Raw genomic sequence first — 24,653 nt, forward strand, 5'->3', positions numbered from 1 at the left:
CTACGCGCGCCCTTAGATAAAGCTCGTCGTTCCTTCAACCTTTTCACGTCGTCTGCTCATAAACATATCCGAGGCATTTTATCGAGTATCGTTAAAATTTGAAAAATGGAGCCACTTTGAGTAGAAATAATTAATGGGGAAATTCCTCGTTGCCTAGCAACGGAGCGAGGGCCTTTTTTTCCTCGCAATATTTAAAAAGAAGTAAATCAAGGAAAGTATTTAATCAAACTCTCATATTTTCATTACAAGCGGCATTATTATTATTCTTCAAAATTTAAAATAATTCACTTCAAACTATTAAAAAAAATAAAATTAAAAATTCTCGTTAAAAATATTATTATTAAATTTTTTTATCGAATAAATTAAAGTTTTATAATGGTGTTTTTAAAGGGAATCACTTCAATATCTGGGACTTTATTCTTTAAAATTGTTCACTTATCTTTTATTATATCCAGTCTTTATCAAACAAAGAGAGTTTTTTATTATTAATAATAATTATTACGCAGAAGCTAGTAGCTACCGGTTAAGTTTTCTCTATTTTTTATATTTTTATTCTAATTTTGGTTTCCGCTTAAGCTAGCCGAGGCTTATCTAAGACTAGTGTACCGTGCGCGTCGGCCGTTTCGTTTTTTGCCCTCTTTATTAAATTGAGATCCTTATTTCCCTTTCAGGAAAGACGAGTAGAAAATTTTCCTTAGAAAGGAAGGAAGGATAAAGAAAAAAAAAATAACGTGGTTATAAAAATTTGCATAAAACTCCCCACCCCATCGCTGCTTATATTTCGGCATAGAAAAAGCGGGAACCCCCAAAAATGTATGCGGGAGGGGGGTGGAGAGAGGGTCTAGGGTTTTGGGGGAATATTTATAAGACTAGTGGTGAGCGTCCTTAGGTTGAAGGTGGGGGAGGGAGGAGGGGAGGGGGGAATCATAGAGCGTCCTCATAAAACCCACTCTAGCCCCGTCAATTTTGCGGAAGATTTTTCATCGTAAAAGACATCTGTTCATCTTTTTCCATATAGAGGATTTTTCCATAAACTCGGAGATGCAACGTCGCGGGATATTCTACGCCATACCAACATCGTTTTAAAGCCCTAAAAATTCCACCGGTTTTCGGGTTGTTTTTATTTTTTATTTTTATATTTTTCATTGAATCATTGTCGATTTCATTTCTTTTTAGTAAGAATATTTATTTCTCTGGAAATATAAGATTTTGCGATATCAATCTACGGAATGTCTATTATCTATTGGTATTTTTATTTCATCTCTATCTATTTTAGATAAAAAGTTACGACCTTCCAAAGATGAAATAAGAATATTTTGTGTAAAAGGGGAAAGCCAACATTTAGGCTGAGTCAACTATATGTATTTTCCCATAGCCCCTGTAGAAATGTTTCACCCGCGGCACACCCGTGCTCGAACAGTCAAGTCACCCACCAGGGGCAGTGAAAAATATTTTAGATATTTGAAACTGATTTAATAGTTTAGGCAGTAAATGAACAGCTAAAATAATGAAAAATGTACAAAATATCTACTTTTAACTGGTATCTTTGAACATTGCATCTTATCCATCTTGTATTTATTCCTATCTTATTTTGGTTGGACGTCTTCTGGGGGGGAGAGAGGGGGGTGAGTTAGAGAGGCTTCTCATCTCTTATGGGCGGGAAGGGAGACATTTTCTCGGATCACTCGTTTCGAAGGAATTAAGGGGGAGAGGAGAAACCGGGGACGGGGGGGCAAAAACCCCCTCTCAACGTCTTAACCCCCCCCCCGCCCCCGCCTTGCATTATTTTTCTATTTTTATTTTTATTTTTATTTTTTAGAAGGTTGGATCTTGGTTGGCCTTTTTAGAATATTTTGGCGTACGTTGACATTTCTTCCATCTCATATTTAAAAAGAAATATATGACTTAAAACTTGAGAAGGTACTAAATATTTTTCTTATTTTTCTTCTAAACCCCCCATTGCAACTGCTAACACCCTTAAAAATTTATACGATACCATAGGAGGCTCGTAAAATATCCAAGGCATTAAATCACCCATGCAAAACTGTTCGGACCCCAATCAATTCTTAACAGCTAATAAAAATAAATTAGACGAAAATGTAACGAGTTAAAATAGACTCCAAGTGGAAACGTAATTTGCATTGTCTTATGACCCCTTAGGTCATAAGTAGAGTTTAGAGTGGCTCTTAGAGCATAGTTTCTCGTACAAGTTACATTTTCGACTCAAAATTGATTTCCCATAGAACTACCCTCCCTTTTCGCATCACCCTGTAGATCATTACCGAACCTTTATAAATGATCCTGAACAGTTTCAAGGACCCCCCTTTTGAAACGTAAAGCGTTCTTCCCTTTGAACACGTCAGCTTGCGCTTGTTAATGAAATCTTAAGAGCTAATTTAAAATCCTTTGAATTTATATTTAAATTAACTTATTGAATAATATTTTGATTTCGACGATTTAAGAATCTCTAAAAATAGAACGGAGAATCGAATGGAGTCGACCCCATTCGTGTATAGTGGAATCAAATTGAATACGCGAGGAAATCGTTCGCGTTCGAATAAATTGAAATACGCCTATTTATTCGCGATCTTCGAAAGCCTGAAAGATAGCGGTTAAAGCGCCTCAAAACGAGGCTACTTTCAAGATTGCTAAATGTATTTTAATATTTTTTATTTCATATTTGGAAATTGGCCAAATCGACACGCCTATTACGGATGACTTTCGTGATATAAAAATGGAAAAATTTTCCAACCAATTCATCTTAAACGTCCCCAACAAATGGTTGAGATAGGTATAGGTCCCTCCTTCGATAATTCTAAGCGATTTACGTGAAAGTATATATTGGCTAAATTTAGTTCAACTATCTCATCTATTAAAGGTCAAAGTGCGCGCGGCTTCGATATTTTGACCCAAAAAGGATTTCCTATAGAAGGCCGGCCGATCCATAACACGACGTATAAAATTCCAAGAAAAACTTGGTGAGATTCTTTAAAAGGTTTTGGGGAAGAAAACTAGATCACTTCTGAAATCTTTACTTGTTTTTATTTATTTTTTCTTTCTGGGCTTTCTACGAATTAGCGACCTGGATAGAAAGTGAAAATTCTTTTCTAAACGACTTTAACTCTACAGAATGGTTTAGCAACTCGAGGACAGTATAAAGCTTTTATAATTTAGCAGGTTTCCCCCCATCCTTCCAAACATTGATTGACCCCAAATACAAGTATTACGACAGTATTCGAAATTAAAGTTCATCTTCAAAAATATCTGTTAAATTTTTCCAAATTATTTAAATTACTTAATATAAATTTAGGGGTAAAACTACCAAATTTAGGGGTAAAACTACCAAATTTAGGGGTAAAACTACCAAATTTAGGGGTAAAACTACCAAATTTAGGGGTAAAACTACCAAATTTAGGGGTAAAACTACCAAATTTAGGGGTAAAACTACTAAATTTGGGGGTAAAACTACTAAATTTGGGGGTAAAACTACTACATTTAGGGGTAAAACTACTACATTTAGGGGTAAAACTACTAAATTTGGGGGTAAAACTACTAAATTTGGGGGTAAAACTACTACATTTAGGGGTAAAACTACTACATTTAGGGGTAAAACTACTAAATTTGGGGGTAAAACTACTAAATCATAGGAGGATATAAGCCCCGGTTACCTAAACCATCCTGGTCAAGAAGGAGAGTGAACGCGGCTTTAAAAACACTTCAGTCTTCAGGGGTCAAATCCTGTTAATCCCGCAAATTCTAAGATGTCGTTGACAGTTGGAGGGGGGGAGAGAGAGAAATTCGTTCCAATTTGTTTTTAAGAGTCGCAGCCGGAATTGACCTCGGAAATAGTTTCCAATAAAAAAAACTCCGGATGATCTTGCCAAAGGGGATTAACGAAAACAGAACCAACAGAGTTCCTATAAACTTCCATCAGATCGACAGCTGCAGAAAGTGCAACTGTACCTTAAGAAGTCGACCCCAAACCGGCTCTTTTAGCAAACAAACAAATCCCTCAAGGGACTAGTTCTAACAGTTTCATTCTTTTTTCCAGCAGACAGACTTCAAGTATTTCCTAAGCCTTGGCTTCCGTTTAATCGCGCCCTTTGCAATGGCGCGAGTACACCGTAGCGCAAATTCGAGCTTGTTACGGAGCTATAGACTAATTTAATAGCGTTTTAGATATCTCTACGATCTCGATTGAATTGCAAACTCTTTCCGTTTAATAAGACCTAATTTGAAAAAAGATTCAATTTAGGCTAAGTAACCCTTTTTTTCTCGCTAAATTAGCCTTATTCCTGATCAGCGCCACCTACCCATAGCGGCGACTTTGAGAACTACTGTAAACGGCAAGCCAATCAGATGTCGCTAAAATGTGGTGACGTCACTGACGGGCACTCTCGGGGTCTTACCAAAAATGACGTCACCAGATTTTAGCGGCGACATCTGATTGGCTTGCCGATTACAGTAGTTCTCAAAGTCGCCGCTATGGGTAGGTGGCGCTGATCAGGAATAAGGCTAATTAATATTAATAATTTGTAAAACACTCCGCGTGTAATTTCATCAAAATGAAGATATTAATAAGGCCCAGCTTCTCATAATCTAAATGAAGCGTGAACTAAGGGGGTTTTCTCGATCGTTCCGGAACGCTTGACCGCGATTGAATGGTGTCATTATTTTGACCCCTCGGGTGCTGGTCAAAGCCTCGAAACAGATTGCCAGGATAAGGCGGGGCGGGGGGGGAAGGGGATCAGATATCTTCCAAGATATAGAGAACTCGGATACTTAGTTAACACGCGGGATCCAAGGAGCTCGTACTGTAGCTTCAGGGTGGTTGCTGGGTCATGCAGTTAGCTCTTCCGCTCCCATTAATTAATAAGGAGACGTGGTATGGACGGAGATAGGGGAGGGGAGGGGAGAGCTACTAAAGTAATGAGTAAAACATTAGGGGACCAGGGGGGGGCGTCGATTTCGCTAATTACCCAGAACTTAAATTAAATTACGGTCAGATATCACTCAATTATTCCAGACCATTTTCTGTACGGCAGCTAGGCGCCTTGGAGTAAATCAAAGACTACAGATTTATCAACTCGTGTCACTAACCCTTTAAAGTAACTATACAGGGTGTTTCTGATAAGTTTGCCATAAACACTAAAAAAGTCATCTCGGATTCAAATTGCGTCATTAAAAAAAAATTAAAAACAGGAAAAAATATCAGGAAATGAAATAATTTATAATTCAAAAGGGGAAAATAAATTTCCCATGATTTCCCAATGCTCAACTATAGCCAGCTCTAATCTCGCCGTAAGAAATAAATTAAATTTATTTCCTTAAAATAAATCTCTCTCGGGGCCGTTCGTAAGAAAATCCAAAGCGCAAAAAGAGTTATATCGTATCCTTGATTTTTCCTGATTTCCTTTTTTAACCCCCATGCAGTTCAGATTATCCTCGTTCAGAAGCACTTCGAGATAAGGTTAAAGTTAACGCGCATTAATATATATTGAAAAATTACGTATTAAAGAAAGTAGAACGGGCGGGATTTATTATTCGCGCGAATTGTCAGAAGGAAACCCCTTGGGGAGAAGTAAATTAAAAGGATTCATTACCGAAGTTATCAAAAGGAAAGATTACAATTCATTTATGGTAGATCTGAACTAAAATTAACTAAGACGTTTCAGTCCTGAAGGCTGAAGTTATCAAAAAATCAAGAAAACAGTTTATTGCGTGGTTAATTTACTTTCAATTGCTGGGGGGTGGAGTGAAAGTTCCTGGCCCAGGGGGGGGGGGTTATAAAAACCCCAGTTTCTAGAGATTAATGATGGTTGGTTTTGGATGTCTCATTTACCAGTCTCAACTTACGCTATCCACGCCAACAAATATCAAAGAGAAAAAAACAACGCAACATCTCAGCTATAATAAAAAAAAATTGGAAGGGATGATGAAAATTGGCCATCCGTAGCAGATGATATAGTTGAGGAACGATACGAATTATTCCAGTAGGGAACCGTATTTGAGCGGGTCTAAGGATACCACGGATTCCTCAAGGATCTGATCTACTAACTAAGCAATGATCCAAAGTAAAGAATAGATATAAAAAAGGGGTAACTGAGGATGCGAAACCAGGGTAAAAAAAAATAAATAAAATAAATAGAGATACATATATATACAGTCAATGTCAGGCGAGTTGATGTCCGTCCAACAATACCCTAGTTTGTAAGGGGGGTTACATATCCCTGGAATATACAGGGTGTTTCCGAAGACCCCCGCCCCCATTCCACTCAGTTTGACCCCCAAAGAACAAACACACCCTTTTAAATTAAGGCAGATTTATCAAAACCACCCTGTATAGTAAAATGACTTGAGACATTGTCCCTTCCTCAAGGACAGGGTTCCCTGCTAGATTGCTACGTCAACAAAAAAAAGAATTTCTGGAGACAGGATGGGTCGATAGTCAAAAAACGAGACAACAAAAAAACCGCTGCCCATACTAGCGGATAATCATGCTGTCCATTTTTAACAATGCAGACGGACATACTTTAAGGGCGGATAAGACAGGGGGTGCTCGCGTCCTTCGTTTAAAAAACCATTCTTTTATTTTTTTGCTTAATGGTTAATGGTTAATTAACGATATATGTTTTTTGCTTGGCTACCGGAAAAAAGGGACCGACTTTAGTTTCGGGACATTTTTAGAATGTCCCTACAAAATTACATTCAACTTTCCACGTTAAGCGGTTTGAGGTGGCTATACATTATCAGTCATTCAGTCAAAATTAACTTTTAACCATAATAGAGATCATAGGTCAGAGGTCAAGATTTTATATCCGTTGTTAATATCCTTAATTGTCCAAACAAACTTTAGGTTAGTTTTATAGAGAGAGAGGAAGTCGTTAACGTGGCGTTTCTCTAAGCTAATAAGTCAGCGTCATCCGCAATAATTACGACTGCTGTTAATTTAAGCTGGCAATTAGTTTTTATATCCAGGGAAGCAGGGAAAAGCCGTATAAACTAAATTGTAAGGCCGTAAAAATAATACAGTGTAATGGCACCCAATGTTACCTATCCATAGACTCTAATACCGCCTGCCACAGGCCGGGGACCCCGTCGTTATAACTGTATATTTAAAGGGAAGATAAAGTGGCAAAGAAACATTCGAGGAATCAGAATATACATCTCCTCGCGAAATTAGAGACTATGGCTGACGTCACGCTATGCCTTGGGTAACAAGAAAGTACTTATTCCGCGCGTAAGGCAGTCCATAGACACCCTATATGGGCAATTTCTAATCAAGGTGACCTTATACATTTGAATCATAGACCGGGAAGAATGGCCCGGCCTTAAATCATACTGACAAGTTACAATGGTAAAAAGATAAGTCTGGAGAGAGATCCTTGTTTGGCAATTTACAAACCGCTATAGATTACTATACAGTAGCGCAGGCCCGTAGCCACGGGGGGGCACCAGGGGGCAATGCCCCCTCAAAAATATATCCTGCCCCCTCAAATAAGATTTCGGTTTGCCCCTAAATGCCCCCTCAAAATTTTCCAATGCCTTCTTATCAAACTAACTTTGCCCCTGTAATGAATATTTTCATTTTGATACACAAATATTCAAGCTATATAGAATGTATATCAACATATTTTAGACTTTATTGTCTTTACTTGTGTATATTCCTGATACACTTGGATTTTTTTACTTGATATATTCCTGATTCATTTGTATGTTTTAAATTCACTTTTGATATGTATCCCTGATACACTGGAATTTTTAGCTTTTTGTGGTTATCCTTGATATATATCGCTGGTTTTGTCATCCAGGACCAAAATATTATGTCGGGGTACAGTGAGGGGTCGGACGTTTTGGAAAAAGTGTTCGGGATTTTGAAATCCAATTTGATTTCTTCGGATTCCGTCGGATTTCGTTTGATTTCAGAATTCGATAAAATCCAATGAATTTCATCGAATTTTGAGATTTTTCCCGTGATTTCGACGGATTTTGCGATTTCTTTGGATTTTGGATTTCGTGAATTTTGTAATGGATTTCACGATTTCTTTACTGATTTTGTTTCTGATTTTGTGATTTCGCTTCTGATTTCGTGATTTTTATGTTGATTTCGTGATTTCTTTGTTGATTTTTTGTTTTTTTTCTGATTTTATGATTTCTTTAATGTTTTGTGATTTCGTTGCTGATTTCGGATTTTTTATTTGATTTCGAAATCAGCATTGATTTCGGATTTCTTAAGTTGGATTTCACGGGTAGCGTACGGGAGTTCATGAATGACCGACCCCTCGGGGTACAGACTTACATTTGACGCCTCAACAGCGACTTGCGAAGTTGCGAGGCAAACTTTTCCTGCCCTACTGGCGTATTTTCACTTTAACGACGAGCTATGTCACTTGAAAGAAAGTGAAACTTAACTTCCCTAGCCTACGAAAAAGATCTGACTAGAAATTTAGATTTAGAATTGTTTATTAACAATTTATTTATTTTTAAACTTTTTAAAAAAAGTTTGATTTTCAAATGTTAAATGAGTGTCAATAATGAAATACCTGCTTAAATATTTATTGTCTGACATTTTGATATTTATGTTATTCTATAAAAAAAATTCCATTTGCCATGCCCCCTCACAGAAAGATACTGCCCCCTCTGCGTAACTTTTCTGGCTACGGGCCTGCAGTAGCGTTTATAGTCGCTAATAAAATGGCTTCTAGAATATACCAAGGGCTTGGACACTTTCATTCAAATTTTCAAGAACCGTTAAGTTACCCGGTCTTCATTGAGTTTGTCATAGCTCCATTCCAACGATACTACATACTTATCATTGCAAAAACACGGTTTTCCGAATAGCTCACTAAGTTTCCATCCCCTCACATGATATCCCTACCGTATAACACGCCTATACACCTTTATTGGCTTTATTCGTGACCACTTTAATACCACGAATTGAATCTAAAAGATACCACTGACCAAGGCCCAAACGGTGTACCACTAACCTTAACCGAGGCTTAAGTTAACTCCCAATTCGTTTTAGTCCAATGGACAGGAAGTAGGGGGGTACCATCATCCATTGTACCGTATTATATTTCCCTCGGATAGATAGAAATTGCAAGCCGGGGTGGGGAGGGTTAGGGGAGTGGGGCGCGTGCCCCAGCCGTTGCCCCTGACTGGAATATTCACCAGAGTTATACTGGCAAGGATAGATCCGCAAAAAAAGAAAAGTAATTGAATAAACGTATTTACGGATATGTAGGACCTAACCGAGGGCATCTTGCCATTAAACGGAAGTGGGGGGGGGCAGAGGGGTAATGGGGATATATAATATCGACCATAAATGGTTCGCTACGCATTATATTTTAGTCTAATCGAACGGGAAATATAGGCCTTAATAAAACGTGTAGCGCATAGCTCCGCGTTTCAAAATTAATTGAATTAAAACACTCACATTAACGCTTGCCGTAGAAACAATCGCAGTATCGTCAAGTTAGTAGGTTCACGCGGCGCTAAAATTAATCCAAGTTAACGTTAATTAAGTTAATTTAACGACTTAACGCGTACACTTTTCCGGGAACCGGGAGAAAAAAAACCAACTGGCGACCGCGAAACAATAGCGCACCGAATAGCAGGGAAAAAGGTGTGACGTCATAAACGCGAGCCCATTATAAAGTGGACTGAACATAAGAAAGAAAGTGCTTTAAAAAATTAGCGCGAAATACAATTTGAAAATTATGATATTGACGTTAAATAAACGAATGCGGTGTATTTTAATCGATGTAAAATATCAATTAGTCCGCAATTTAAGCCTTACAACGTAATAATAATTAAATACTCATCAGCGTAATCGACCAAGGCTTAGAATATTGACCCTTAACAAAAACACCGCGTTTAAATCCATGTAAATAGGCCTAGCAAGTTTTAGGAGTAGAGTATTTGGTTCTAAGGGTTCTGGATGGTGATTGGTGAGAGGGTAATTATCATTCTTAAAGACGGACCCCAAAGGAATTAAGACAAAAAACAGCGAGGGAAGGAAAATGATGGTGTGTCCCGTGAACCATGACGGGGACCGGGGACAAACTCAATTAGCAATTCAAATGAACCCGCTTCTTTTTATTCCGTCCCATTCTTTGAATTAATTAGATGGTAAATATATATTTAAAGTCCTCTTAAAGCTCTGACCCCGCCAAGTATAACCTCGTTCGGACGCAAAATCTCTTTCAATTGCCGAGACAAATGGGATGACGCCATTCATTTAATAAAAATTAACAACTTACCTCCAATTTTCTCTATTATTTCTCCATTCTAGAAGAAAATCCGCGACATCTAAAAAAAAATAAAGAGAAAACTCTTAAAATGGTTTTAATTCAATAGGTGGGCGTAGGTTTACAAGAGAATAAACAAACCCTTAATTAAATTATCTCATTATGTGTTTAAGCTATTTACAAACCAAAATAATGCAAATTATTATTTCAAAAGCTTTCGTATAGGTATAACTTTTCTTTCGAAATTGTATAACGAGTTTCGCCACCAAATCTAATTTTGTATTAAAAACTACGTACCCGGGTATACTGAAAACATTTCTACTAAAATTCATTAAAACTGGACTTTACTAATGGCAAATATTTGATGAGAAATGAATTATTTTCTGGCTTGGCTTAAGAAAACACTGAGAGATCCATGGACAATGAGGGTAGAATATAAACCGGTGTTTCTCTACGAGATTTATCGCGTAATAAACCTCCGCTATAGTTTCTTAGGAACTAAACGTTTAAAATGAAGCGGAAGTTTTAAATTTTAAAAAATAAATTACAAAGAATGACGGTGGTTGGTTGTTTTTGTCACTCGAAAGGAAGATTCTATTTGCTTTTTGGTATATGAGGGTTTGACTCTATCTATTTCAAAGAGAAACGTGCTCGGTTAAAATGTAGAGGGTGCGAGAAAAAGGAGAACCGAACTGGGACGGTTGGGCAACCGAATTTGTTGTAAAGATTCCACTCACTGCATGTACCCTCAGTTTTTGAAACACCCTGTACGTATCTCGCTGGATAATCGAGTTAGCTTAAAGATTGATTTCCTTTGTGAATTGGAACTTTTTAAACAAAACAAAATTCTTGGAAAGTTTCCCTTTTCTAAATCCCCAAATGGTTTATCATCATTGTTTTCCTTATAGAGTCGAAAACATTGTTAAGACTAAATTGGCCCGTAAATATAAACACCACCAGAAGACTGACCAACTTAAAACAAACGAATCATCATTAAAGAAATACCGGCGTTCTTCTAGATTCTAATCCATCATTTTGAATATCTCGAAAAAGAATCAATCGAGTTACCCTTAAAACTTTAGTCCTAAGTGGGTGCGGAGAGCCGCTTGATATCCGGATTTACTTCCGGTCGCCTTGAGGAAGCTAGGAAGGACGGACGGACGGACGTCATCGCTACTTGTTTCCGGGTTGATAAGTCCGTCGGTCAGCGGAAGTTAACGAAAGCTAGGCGCCAACTGAACTATAAAAAGCCAATATAGATGACCCTAATAAACGAACTGCCCGCGCCCTCGGGGTTATAACACCCCACCCCCGCGTATAGATATTATCAGAAATTGATTATTATCGAAGGTATCAAAGTATCGTAGAATACAAGATCACGTGACGTCTGGCTCATCCGCTTTGCGCGTGAGATACAGACACGACAGTGCCTCTCCTTCTCTACTTCCTTCGTGGTAACAACCAGTAAATTGTCCAAGATAAGAAACTAAACTTTCGAGAACTTCCGCGTTATTTTACTTCCGATATTCTATCGGGGGTGGTGGGGGCGGGGGGAACACCTGGCGGTGATAGATTAGGAGATCGGTGGTACTGACCAATCCGTCTGACTCTGTCATCAGCAACTTTCTTCAGTCTTCCAAGGAAGTTTCCGTTGACGCGGAAAAAAAAAGATAGCCCCCAGAACTTTGGAACGTACCGCTATTGATAGCCTATCTATATTTAACCGCTAAAGAGCGCAATCTCGGAAAGGGCCAGACTTTAAGGAAGAACTAAGGAAATTTTCACCGGTTCTAAGAGTGAACATCTGTAGGAGCTAGAGTAGTCCGAGCGGACACATACAGACAGAGAGAGAGAGAGAAATGCCGAGCTACGTAGAGACACCGATTGATCTATTTACTATATCTTCTCCGAAACCAAAAGGGGCCCATGGACCCCACTTCGGGAGAGAATCGAGGTACCTCATAGGAAATTCCGTTTCAAACTTAATAGATAGTTAAATAACGAACCGATTTAAATATTCTCTCTTTCACAAAAGAGAATTCCGTAATTACTATCGAAAGAGAGCCAATTTAGCGAATGAATAATTTATTAAATACTTCGAAGATCTTTTCTTCGAATTCGAATAACAAGAGCGAACGAAACAAGTAAATCACTAATTATTTGAAACTCCTTAAAAAATAAATGTTCATCTTGAAAAGGACAAAATTCGTTCGTTGGAATTAAATTATTAATTATTTTCATTAAAATTAAAAACATAAATAGATGAGTTGAGTTTTCGCTTTGATCTTTAATAACTTCTGATACCGAAAATGAAAAGGAAGAAAAACTGGGAATGTTTCGAGCAATTGAAATAAATCGTTAAAAAGTCGTTTATCATATCTAGCCTCGGTCTCTCTCTCTCTCTTTCTCTCTCTCGGTCTGGGTTTGGTTTGGGAGGAAGTGGCGACATTTTTGTTAAAAAGACAAAAACAGTGGTTTCAACAGAGGAAGCCGGGACAAACCGCGTCAAGCGACCACCACCGCACCGCACCTCACCACGGATGGACAAGTCCGGGAAGTGGAAAAGATAAATCTAGCTAAGACCCCCTCCCCTAATACCGACCAAAGTAACTTTTTTTTTCATCTCTGCAGTTCTTTCCTGTTTTGGAGGAAAAGAGCATCGATTCAAAATTCGTTTAATGCGCGCTTAACGAGCCATTAGCGGGAACCCCAAAAATCTTTTATCGTTCACATCTTTTTTCTCTCCTCCTAACGGTGCGTGGAGCAGCTCAAATTTAAACAAATACTCAAGCTCCTAAAACCTTGGTTAAAAAACCAAAAAATCCCTCTCTAAAACTTCAAAGAGAATTATTCATCAAAATGATAAATAGTCCTAGGCATATATCTTAACAAGTTGTTTACAAAATATGAATAATTGTTTTTGGTACGCAATTACGCGAGGCTAAAGCTACGAATGGTCCTAAGCTGGCTAAAAGCCCCTTTCAGACAATAGAACTTTTTGACTCCGCTTGATGGGTTCAACTCTAGTTGAATAAACTAGTTGGATGAGTTGAATCACAAAATTAAACATTTATAACTGACCAATTTTTGCTGACTGAACCTTTTTGACCCGGATCTAGTTGAGTCAAAAGTCTACTAAAAGATTCTTAAATAATAGAACTTGGTTAATATATGAGGCGCGAGATATATTGAAAAATTAATTCCATTCTTAATAAAAATGGGACATGTTTCTAATTTCGCGAATGAACGATTCTATTTTTAATCAGAAGCGAAATTATTCGAAGAGATGTTTGAAAAGACTTTTAAGACGACGACGGTGCGCGGTGCCTTTGGCGTAATGATCGAGCTGGGAATATCATCCTTTATACAAACTAACTGATGACGAAAACACGAGTACATACATATCCGTCCGCGCGTCTCAGAGTAAATAAAATAAGCCCCCCGAGGCAACGAGGGAAGACATTTCCAAGACTATACTCTATACGATAACAAATATAAAACGAAATCCAGTATATACTATCCGATGGGGACAACCATTATCTAGTTTGTACATTTTCGAAACAAAGGCTTAGCTATATACGTGCCCCAAAACTCCCTTAATCAAACTGTATATATACATTCTATGAAAATAATCGTAACTCGAAGGCTTCTATGTATATATCAGGGTTCATACGAAATTTCCAAACCCAATTTCCCTGATATTTCCAGGTTTTCCAGAGTACTTCTTATAAATTTCCAGGTGCATTTTTTTACATTCGAGGAGTGTTATAATTTCAAATAGGGTAATCAGACTATACCTAAAACCACATTTTATTTGGGCTCATGCCTTTGTGGTTGCCAGTAGCTTTGGTTACGAAATAAATATTATTTGTTTACCATTCTTTGTTAGGTAGGTAGGACCAAAATACAGAATTCCATACAATAGGGCTGATACTCACTCATACGCTCAATTTTTGTTGAATAAGTGACTAATTAATTTAGAAATAGTAAGCAAAAGTGACTAAATAGGGGCAAATTAAGTCGAATTAAGCTATAAAAAAGGGCCACTTGAAATGAAATGTTTTCAGAAATGACCGATTTAAAAGATATTTTGAAGGTCAGTGTCGTAATTTAACCCAATCTATGGTCTTAGATATTTCCAGTCAAAGGAAAGGTCACCTCATAAAAGGTCTACGGCGAAATTTAATTACAGAATTCAAAGCAACTGATGCCGTTTTAAATCAAAAACAAAACATTCATTTGAACTGGATTAATTTTAAATAATAAGTTAAACATTTGCTGAGCGAGCGAAGCGAGCTCAGAAGAAATATATTTCTCTCCACTGAGAGAACTAACATCGATTTTTTTCGTGCACGAAATTAGATTATGGGTCCCACTGAAGTGTATTTGTTTCAATTTATTTAATTTCCCTGATTTTTTGGAAAAAAAATTAATTTTCCCTGATTTTTCGAAGAAATTTTCATTTTCCCTGATATTTCCCTGATTTTTTTCCTCTACACGAATTTCCCTGATATTTCCAGGTTTTCCCTGTTTTCCATGTTCGTATGAACCCTGATATATCCTTAGACAAAATTACGTAGCGTTGGGAATCATTTATTAAATATATATGGCCTATAGAGAACAAGAACTTTCTAAGAGATATCAAAGTGCGGGCTTCCATAGGAGGAGGGAGTGATACCTCGTTCCTATTAGCTCAAATCCCTACTCGCAAGTCAAATATTTTAGTTCGTTTCTTCAAAGGGTCATAGCGCGACTATTTGTCCACGCGGTGTAGTTAGAAATGGTTCAGAATTAGTCAAGAATAATTAAACAGCGAATTATTGGTTAGCGGGAACTTAAAGGCGAATCATTAACGTATGATACCGGATGATTCGATTCCTCCATTCGGTTTCGTGTAATGGAATGTTTGGCGCGTTTTCTCAAAAGAGCTTGGCCGGGAGCTGCGATGTATATATATATATATAGTTTGATCTCGAGGGATAGCTAGAGGAGAAATAACGTATCCATGGTAAAGTTGGCTCTTATACCGCGGCGGATAGATAGATAATGGATAGCGTCTTTAACTCCTTATCTTCTCAATTCATCTTCCTATATACGCAGGGTGCGTGAGAAGAGAAAGCGTGTCCGCATCCGGTCTTAACACGCTCCCGGGGTCAAAACAGTCAAATGGACCGACCTAACGCTTCCTTTCCCCCGTCGACCTTTTCCCCGAAGACTTTAGTATTCCAAAGAATCGAAACAGCAACTCGGGGACTCTAACACTCGATCGCGCTTTTACACTGCACCATGCTCAAATCACTTGCAAATTAAATTACAACGACTGGCTGTGAGAAAGGTCTCTAGACTAACTTGTACCACGCGCTCGGTCCTACAGTTCCGCACATGCGCAACAGAGAGTAATTTGTTTACAACCACGAATTTAATTCTTAACGGATCACGTGACGCCTGGTTTCTCGGCTGTGCGCCGGGGTAGGTGCGCGTGAGATACAGACAAGACTGTGCCGTTCGTTCGAGTTACCTTAACGACTTCATAGCTTTCAAGCCAACGTTACATCATAATTATTTTGAAAGTAAGGTATACTCCGGGGTGAAATACACGCCCTCGATAATTCACCTGAAAGGTACAACAAGTGCGCGACCTCTCTGACCCACACACACACTCTCTCTCTACACAAGTCAGTGGCGCAGTTTCTCTAGTCGATTCGTCCCTTTGGAATTTGCAACCGGAGTTGGGGGAGGGGGTGTTGGAGTTCCAGAAATCTACATCGGATAGCGATTAAGGATCCGGAGTGCATCCAGGGATGGAGATATTATCCTCCCGTGAGCCTCTCGCTCTCTGACGCGCTTTCGTGTGTATACGAGCATAGAAACGTGTTAAGATAATAGCATTCCGCTTGTACGCCTTGACCCCTCCCCCGTCTCCCCCCCGCCCCGCCTTCTACAGAGCCTGAGAAATAACAGTAAGGCCTGAAAATGCCACAAAGATTAACAGAAATAATCGTCTTGAGAAGTCTTAAAATAAACGACTGGAAAATTGCCGAGAGATAAGAGCTACGCTGCATGGTGGGGGTGGGGGGGGCGTAAATTCAAGTTTTCTTTACACGTTTATAATTGCTCCCCCGATTCCGCCACGTACGGACGTTTTAAAAGGCCAAACTTGGAAAACAACTAAAATTCAAAATACTAAATCAGGGATGAACCATAAAGATAAAATGTTACGGGTTTAATAGTTTGGGATTCGCCGACATTCTAACCTCGAGAAGACCTCAACCGAACCAAATTCTATATAAATTCACCTATAAAGAACAAATATACAACCAAGTCCCCTTCTCAAATATATACAAGTTTAAAATTGCTAATTATTCTTAAGCATTTTTAATTCTATATCAAAAGATGCGCCTTACAGAAAGGGTTCGGTTACTTTACCAAACCAAAAACATCGTGACTAAATATAGTTCTATAGTTTATCAACCGACTTAAAGGCAACGAGTACAAGCGGGGGGAAATACGAGTTCATTTCTTTACTCCGTACCTTTGGCGATATTGGTTTTAAAATTACGACAAGACCCCCTTCATTATCAACACGCGCTCTTCGAGATTATTCATCTTGCTAAACCGAATAAAGCCAAACCCATTGTTTATAGGCTTTGTCCGGCGTTTGAAGGCGTTCGTCTTAGCAGGGTGGACGAGCGAGCCGAAATCTCGAGGGCTTATTAAAAGTCCGAAATCTGCCAGCTGCAAACTTGCGCGGCGACTCCTTACTTTCGCACTCATTAAAGGGCTTGGCTCCAAAAGTCCCATTCAAAACGGACGCACTCTCGCAATTAGAAATCGGGTATAACCAAGCCACTCAAGTGGTATACTATTGTACAAACAGCTAGTTTGCTTTATACGTCATCCGTATCCTTCTCTAGGGGGTTTAACCGGCCCATACTACAACAACGACATAAAGAACAAGGTGGAGGGGAAGGATACTCGTTACAAAAAACCATTTCCCAAGAAAAGCTATAGTATTGTTAGAAATGGCAAATTAAAAAATTAGGAAATCATCATAAGATGCTCTTGGTAATAGAAAGAGTCAAATGAGCGACACCTCGATCCAATTATACATCCGGGGACACTAAGAAGAAAGGGGTAAGGGTGTTGGAGTGTCGCGGGCCGTCAGACTAATTAAAATAATCATAGAAGTAACAAAGAGGCGCCCGGTCAAAATTCTAACTGGACCATTTCGGTCGAAAGAGGCGAAAATCCCGTTTCAGTCTAACTCTGGTTCTTAAATACGCTTAGGTCAGTATATATCAAAATGGCTCTCATCTACCATCGAAATGCTCATTCTAAAATTTCAAGAGAGAGACGCTATATACGTCACTCCAACCGCATCGCCCTCTTACCTCCAAACCCTAGACCACCGCGCCTCGTTCTGTCTTTCACCTTAAATAAACTTAACTTTATTTAAAAATGAACGTCCTTATTTTTCCCGTTAAAATTCTCAAATAATTGTTACGTTGTTAAACGACAGCTGTCCGTGTTATAATAGTCTCTAAGCGGAGGACTTGATCAGAGCTATATAAGATGGCAAAAGAGCGGGACTTCAAAGATGGGAAATCATTTCCGCTTCTTAAAGGGCCTGTAAAGGCCTGTCCAGACTGACACATTTTGCGAGTTCGCATCTTCGCTTTGCTTCTTCGCAAGATCGCGCTACTGTCCACATTGGGTTTTCGCTACTTTGCGAGGTGATCGCGAAGATACAAATTTCTTGCGACTAGGCCAAGAATTTCGGGCCTTCGCGAGAAAAGCACCAATCACAGGCGAGAGGAAGGCTGGGACGATTAGTTTCGTTTTTCTCTTTGGACAACGTCGCCATCGACGGGCAGATTGCTCAAACTTTATTGGCTCTCAGAATGGGAAAAGCAAAATTTTTTGCGTGTATCAGAACAGAAGTGCAAATGTTTTTCGTGATCTGTTGCGAAGACGCGAGTAGACGAAAGCGCGAACACGCGAGCGCGAGTTCAATGTGGACAAAGCTTTAAGCGGGTATCTCGGAGGAGGATGGGTAAATATTATTTGAAATCTGTCACAGACGCCCTCTTGACAGACCCTTTAAGCCTTGCAGATCTTAATAGAGGGAAATCAACTAGCTACGATTTAAAGAACTTTCTCTTTGGTAATTTTGGAGTCTGGAATCTTGACTCGGTAATAGTCGATTAGTTCGAGGATTCCCTAAAGGACTGCCTCAATCCTTCCCCCCCCCCGTGCCCCGCTTTTAATTGTCAATTTAGGTAGCTTTGGTTATTTCAAATGGAGCTCCGCCCCCCACCTTCCTATCACTTACCGTCCCTTAGATTATAAAAGCAATTTCCTTTTAAATTGGCCGTCCGAGAACTCTCAAATACCGTTTCAAACGAAACATTCCGATCCTCAAAATGACTTCGTGACAATTGAATCAAATTCTAAACTCGCCCTATAATTTGGCCAAAAGTATTTGATAGTTGAACATTTTATCCCCCAAATATCCGAACTGACAAGGAAAGGCCTAGCTTTCGCGACCCGACCTTTGACATTAATCTATCAAAGCAACTTTTAAAAATTCCAAAGAAGGCTTGAATGAGAATTTCAATTTCTCAAATTCATGCGATATTGCTCGAATGCCAATGAACAAAGGAGTACCTACGGGTTATATTTCCGAGTTAATTTCTCATTTATCAAAATAATAAGCAAAATCTTAGACCAAAATTGATGGAGGGAAAGGGGGCTAAACTTTACGGTTTAGCTCGCATATTCAAAATACAGTTTTTTTTCAATAAATATCATGATTTATTCAAGGTTAATTATAGGATAATTTGTTAAAATTAAGGTGTGGAAATTAATTAAAATATATATTTTCCATGTTTTCTATATTTTGCCTTTCATATTATAGGTTAGGTTTGGTTAGGTTAGCTTAGGTTAGCACAGGTTAGGTTAGCACAGGGTTAGGTTACGTTAGCACAGGTTAGGTTACATTAGCTTAGGTTAGGTTAGGTTAGGTTAGCTTAGCTTAGCTTAGGTTAGCTTAGATTAGGGTTAGGATAGGTTAGCTTAGGTTAGGTTAGGTTATATTTTTAAATAATTTATGGTATTTGGTGGTTAGGAAGAAGGAACTGGTGGGGTTTTTATGGTTATGAAAATATTGATTTAAGTTAGTTTCCGCCGCGACTTAATGTAATTAATTATCATATAATTAACCTCCAAAAAATGATATTTATTGGAAAAACTGCATGTATTTTGAATGTGCAAGCTGTTATAGTAAAGTTTTTCCGAGAAGAGTCTCCTTATAACCTATAGACCTAGGCCTAGATCTAGGGTTTTAGGAGAATTTTAAAAAGGCCCGTAAACCTCATTGTAAGTGTATACGACCATGCAGCAGCAGCAGCTCGGTCCTATTCTTTCCATCGTAAGGTTAAGCGCGTGGATCGCGGTGGTGGTTTCCAATTATTTCCGATCCCGTTATTTTTTCGACTCCTTAAAATATATTGATTTCTCGAGTGGAATCCTGCTAACAAGAATACCCCCCCCCCCAAACAAAAAAAAAACCGTGACCCCTGCAAAAGAATAAAATAAAAAAAACACAAGAAAAAAATAAAGCAAGAGTTTTCAAGACGAAAAGAGAAAGGGGACACGTGACATTTTAAATTATTCGAAAGTTAATTAACCCGAAGTAAACAAAGATTTATAAGTCGATACAAAATAACATTCCGTTGCGTGATTCATTTAAAAATGGATTTAATAAATGGAAAAATACAGCGAGATAAATAACTCCGCCGTGCAGTCGAATCAACATTATCTTGCCCGCGCTTTATCAGGTACGCGAAAAATAAATATTATTATTCGATGGTCCGTAATCAGATCGGCGTAATTGAAACGGGGATATTATAAATGACCCAAATTTGACCCCTGATCCCTTAATTTAAGGGATATTTTTAGTGAATCGCGTCGTAACCCTAGGCTAGGCTTAAACCTAATTATTATGCAAATTACCAATAAGAATAATATGCCACTAGGGCCTATTAAAATATTATTCTTGGTATTTCAAAGCCGCGGTATCAATTATTTCGGCTAAATAGAGCCCTTATTTCACGGTTAGGCGGCTTTAGCTTAAGTAGAAAGAGATTAAAGCTGGAATAATAATTACCAAAACGTGACTGCGTGAAACGGAAAGAGCCCCCAAGTTTCTGGGGGCGAAGAAGGAAAAAAATACAACACATTTCACTCGTTTATTAAATTAAATGCGGCGGCGGCAACCCGCGCAACCACACGTTTCCCGCGCCATGCCAAAAAAAAAACCACATGAATCAATTTCAAACACTCCAAGAATCTTTAATATATTTCAGCCGTTTCTTTGAATTTTTTAGAATTTTATGTAAATTTTCAAAAAATGTAGAGCAATATTTTTTTGTGCCCTGGTTGCCTGAAGGGACGTATCTCTTATACAGGACCATTTCTTAATCGTCAATATTCAAGGGATTATTGCAATTAATTCGGATCCGTGTCTACGTCGACGACTCTTTAGGCATTTGCAACACGTACTCGCAATGAGAAAGAAAGTGCCTAGGTAGCTAGCTAGCTCGAAATTGAGGCGTAGGCTTCCACCCTAAACCGAGAAACACGCAAAGTGGTCATTCAAACTGCCCCCCCCCTCCCGCGCTTCAATGTTTCGTCATTAATTCAAAGCGCGCACCCTACAAGAATATACCCCGACCCCCTGGGCCCCTGACCCCCAAGCACCGGGAATAATTTTAATAAGAAGGAAAGAGTAATAAGGTTTGACACGCCCCTTTCTTAAGAGATATCCTAATATGAAAAGTTCCCTTTTTTTTTATCCCTCTAGTCTTTCAGTGCCGAGTAAAAAACTATAAAACTAACTAAGGAGCTAAAGGATTATAATAAAAATAATTAATAAAATAATATCTTAGGCGATCTTTAAAAATGACCGAATGACCAGTCACTAAAAAATTTCTTTAAAAATAAATGAATTGAAAACGGATCATTTCCCAGGAAATATATTGACCTCTGGTCATCGCACTATAAGAGCTATAGGGGTTGGGGGGGAAGAACGTTTGACACGAAATATTTGCGCCTATCTGTCAAACTGACCATGGCCCTTCTTCCCAACACCGCTACAAGATTTATTAGCGACCCGACTCTCCACCTAAATAATATCACATACAGAGTGTTCCGAAAAGGCAGCGCCACGGAAATTACATTTTCCACTCATAAGTGAATCCCTTCCCTTTTTGTAACCCCCTGTATATGTATAAATATATGTATAGTGGAGGTGTAATGGGGTGAAGCTATGATCGTTGGTCAGGGGTGTAAATTAACCGAACTCCCCACCGATATTGACGACGCGTTGCGTTGTCCGGTTAACGCCCCCCCCAGCATCGTTGTATCCTAACTTATCAACCGTTGGGTTGGGGCAACAGCCCCCGCGGGCTACTATATACGATTAAGGGGAAAGTTGGTTTCCCCTTCAAGGGGGAAGAGAGGGGATGTCCGGCTTGAACTCTATTGGTACTTACTGTCAGTAAACAAACCATAAGCAGACGCGTACCTATGTCCTATAGGTTAGGTCAAGCCGCTAAAGGACTACCACTTTGTCTGGTGCACGTTGCAAATGTACTATACATAAAAATAACTTCGAAGCTCGAGATTTAAGAAATGATTTATGTACATTTACTATTACTCAAGAGAAGTCCGGCAAAATTCAATTTGAAGACTATTACACTATAAATGGATTGTTCATTTAAATCAGAGCCAATAAAGGTAAAGGCGGGGAAATAGTCATTACCTAGTCGTAGCCCCCCGCTCTGAATCAACTAAATAGGTGTCGAAAATTGGGTGGAAGTAACTTTTTACGGGAATATGGCGTAACTTTGCAAGGCCGACAAAAACGAAATACGTGATGGTTTGGCTTCCACCCCTCCCCCTCCGATAAAAGAACTTAAAAGGCCCATACTTTGAATTGAAAATCAATGGAGGCCTTATAAAAGGAACCGGAAATGTGCATACAGCCAAACTAGGCGCGACTTAATACCAACCACCTCTCCATCCTACCTCATCAATACTCTTAAATTTACTCTATATAACTATTTTCAAGGTATTTTATTTTTACTGGGGGTTTTTTTTTGGCGCCCAAAATGAAAGGAAATTGCGGCCCTTTTTTCTCTCTCTCATAGCGTGATTAGGCCTAGCTCTGGGCCTACCTTTCCCTCGATTAACGTTAATAATTGAAGGTTTCACATCTCAGAGCACGCGTGCCAACCTTCCTTGGTCTCTCACTCGTCAATTATTAAGAAAAAGCCAAAAGAAATATACAGAAGTAGGCATAGCTAAAAAAAATATCAAAGCCAATTTTATAATCGATATAAGAATGTAGTTCAGTTTTGACGAGAATGAATTTGGCGGATTAATATTACTAATAATTAATTTTCATGTGCGGGGTTCGTACAATTTTTGGGAAGCCAATTTCCCTGAGATTTCCAGGGGTTTTTCTATCCCGTATATTTCCAGGTGCACTACGGGAGTGATTTTGTATTGTTATAACCACAGGATTTGTTATTTTTAGGGCAAAACTACTCAAACCCAACAAATTTTGAACGGACTCAAAATGTAGAAACAACCAAACCTGCCGGACAGAGCGGGGTAATGATATCCCCATTCCCCAAACATATCTCACGGTCCCTGGACGGTGTACCTAAAACCCAAAGTCCACGAAAGAAGGAACTATATTTGCCAATTTCCACAAAGTATTCTATAACCGTATAGAAAAAGACGGGGTACTCGCTATTGTATAACATCACATACGCATATTCGGATTATTATTATCATTTTTTTGGCTGGCGAATCTCATTTTTTCGATAGGAGATTTGACTAGAGCCGAGCCCTAAAAGAGATTACCTCCACGCGTATGCCTTTAGTAGCGTCTAATGTCGAAAATAATCTTATTCTTCTTCCATCCGCGGGTCACCAGGGATTTTCGAGGAAAATTTTGCATTTTTCGTCTACTAGCTAGGTACTATAGTGGAGTATCTAATCTACATTCTAGAGAACAGATTCTTATTTTGTTACGAAATAGAATATTTTGTAACGGAATAATAACAATAAAAATAAAATTGTGGGTCCATCAAATTTAAGCTTTACTCTTAAAGGAGGTCACGTGATTTGCAACGGTAAAGAGCTCCGCTAATAAGATATTTAAATATCTTAGGTTATTCCAAGGTAAACGGACCTTTCATTTATGTCTTAATTTGGACAAAGACGAAGCGTCTAAAAACCACATCTGGTTTTTCTTAATATATTTGATATATGGTCACTTGATATGACGCGATTAACAATTCAGAGTAAGGATTATATGATGGACTAATTAACGGCGTGGGCGCGGTAGCCGAGGCCCGAGTCTCACCGACCACTTTACTCCGGAAGAGAGAGGGGGAAAGGGGGGAAACGTTAATTAATTTAACGGGTTGCCTAATTCACGGAATTCAGGGCGTGCAAAACGCTTCGATAAATATACAACGGACCTGATTGGCGGGCGCTCTAGCTAGCTCTCTCTCTCTCTCTCTCTCATCGGAATTTGAAATGAGTTACAATGGATAAGATGGAATACTTAATAGATTAGCGGGCCGCAATCGCTAAACTAGTTAGTTACCGTCACGCGTTACCTTTTGCCATTTCCGTTACAAATTTACAAACCCCAAAACAAAATGACAAGAGTTTAAAGGACAGGTGAAATTTAGCGCGAGAGTGCCACGTGAAAATTGTTAAGAATAATTCAGGGCCTTAGGCGATTGCTCGGAGACTGTGCAAATTTCAAATTATCCATGAAATTTGAAACTAATTTGAATTTTAAAATCATTCGGAAGTATTTCCTGAATGTTTTAATAATAATAATCTAGGCTTTGTCTATGAAGGGATTTAGACACTAAGCCTGTAGCTTATTTACAGGTGGGTCCCTTTACATAGCATAGAGGGGTGCAGGGGGCTAGCCCCTATGCCACAGCTAACCTACAGCGCCCTATACTAACTATTACCGTTAACCTCTGCAGACTCACCTGGTCTTATAATTAGTAGAAGAATCGATAAAAAAATTACTTTATTTTCCATGTCACCCTCCCTTCAATATAACAATTGTAGGCATACACAAATAGACTAAAATCTTATCAAGGTGGTGCGGGCCACGTGGTGGGTGGGCGTTAGTAAACGAGGCGCGAACTTACAAAGCAAAACACGAGTCGACGTACGTTAGATAGGCCTCGGGGTTATATATATAGTTTATTCGGCATTACCTAACTTTGTCACGAAGCTAGAAAACAAGGGCGATGAAAAAGTTTCGGGAGATTCTTCCCTTAAATAAAAACGCATTTCCCG

General features: G+C 38.8%; 1 protein-coding gene and 1 long non-coding RNA gene across 5 annotated transcripts in view; one reads left to right on the forward strand and one right to left on the reverse strand.

Moving 5' to 3' along the window:
* Window positions 1-24,653, reverse strand: part of LOC149623048 (uncharacterized) — a 109,842-nt gene that overhangs the window by 50,956 nt on the left and 34,233 nt on the right. For 2 of the 3 annotated variants that reach the window (XR_016374946.1, XR_016374945.1), the window contains exon 3: window positions 10,263-10,311. This is a non-coding gene — a long non-coding RNA (uncharacterized LOC149623048). Of the gene's footprint in view, window positions 1-9,436; window positions 9,495-10,262; window positions 10,312-24,653 lie in introns of all 3 variants that reach the window. The other variant, XR_016374947.1, reaches the window with a different exon arrangement.
* Window positions 1-24,653, forward strand: part of Dop2R (dopamine D2-like receptor) — a 58,084-nt gene that overhangs the window by 27,641 nt on the left and 5,790 nt on the right. The window lies entirely within an intron of this gene.

Source organism: Phalangium opilio, unplaced genomic scaffold, assembly GCF_054372755.1.
Source record: "Phalangium opilio isolate 3A_F unplaced genomic scaffold, DU_Popi_V2 ptg000115l_1, whole genome shotgun sequence".
Classification (NCBI taxonomy): Eukaryota; Metazoa; Arthropoda; class Arachnida; order Opiliones; family Phalangiidae; genus Phalangium; species Phalangium opilio.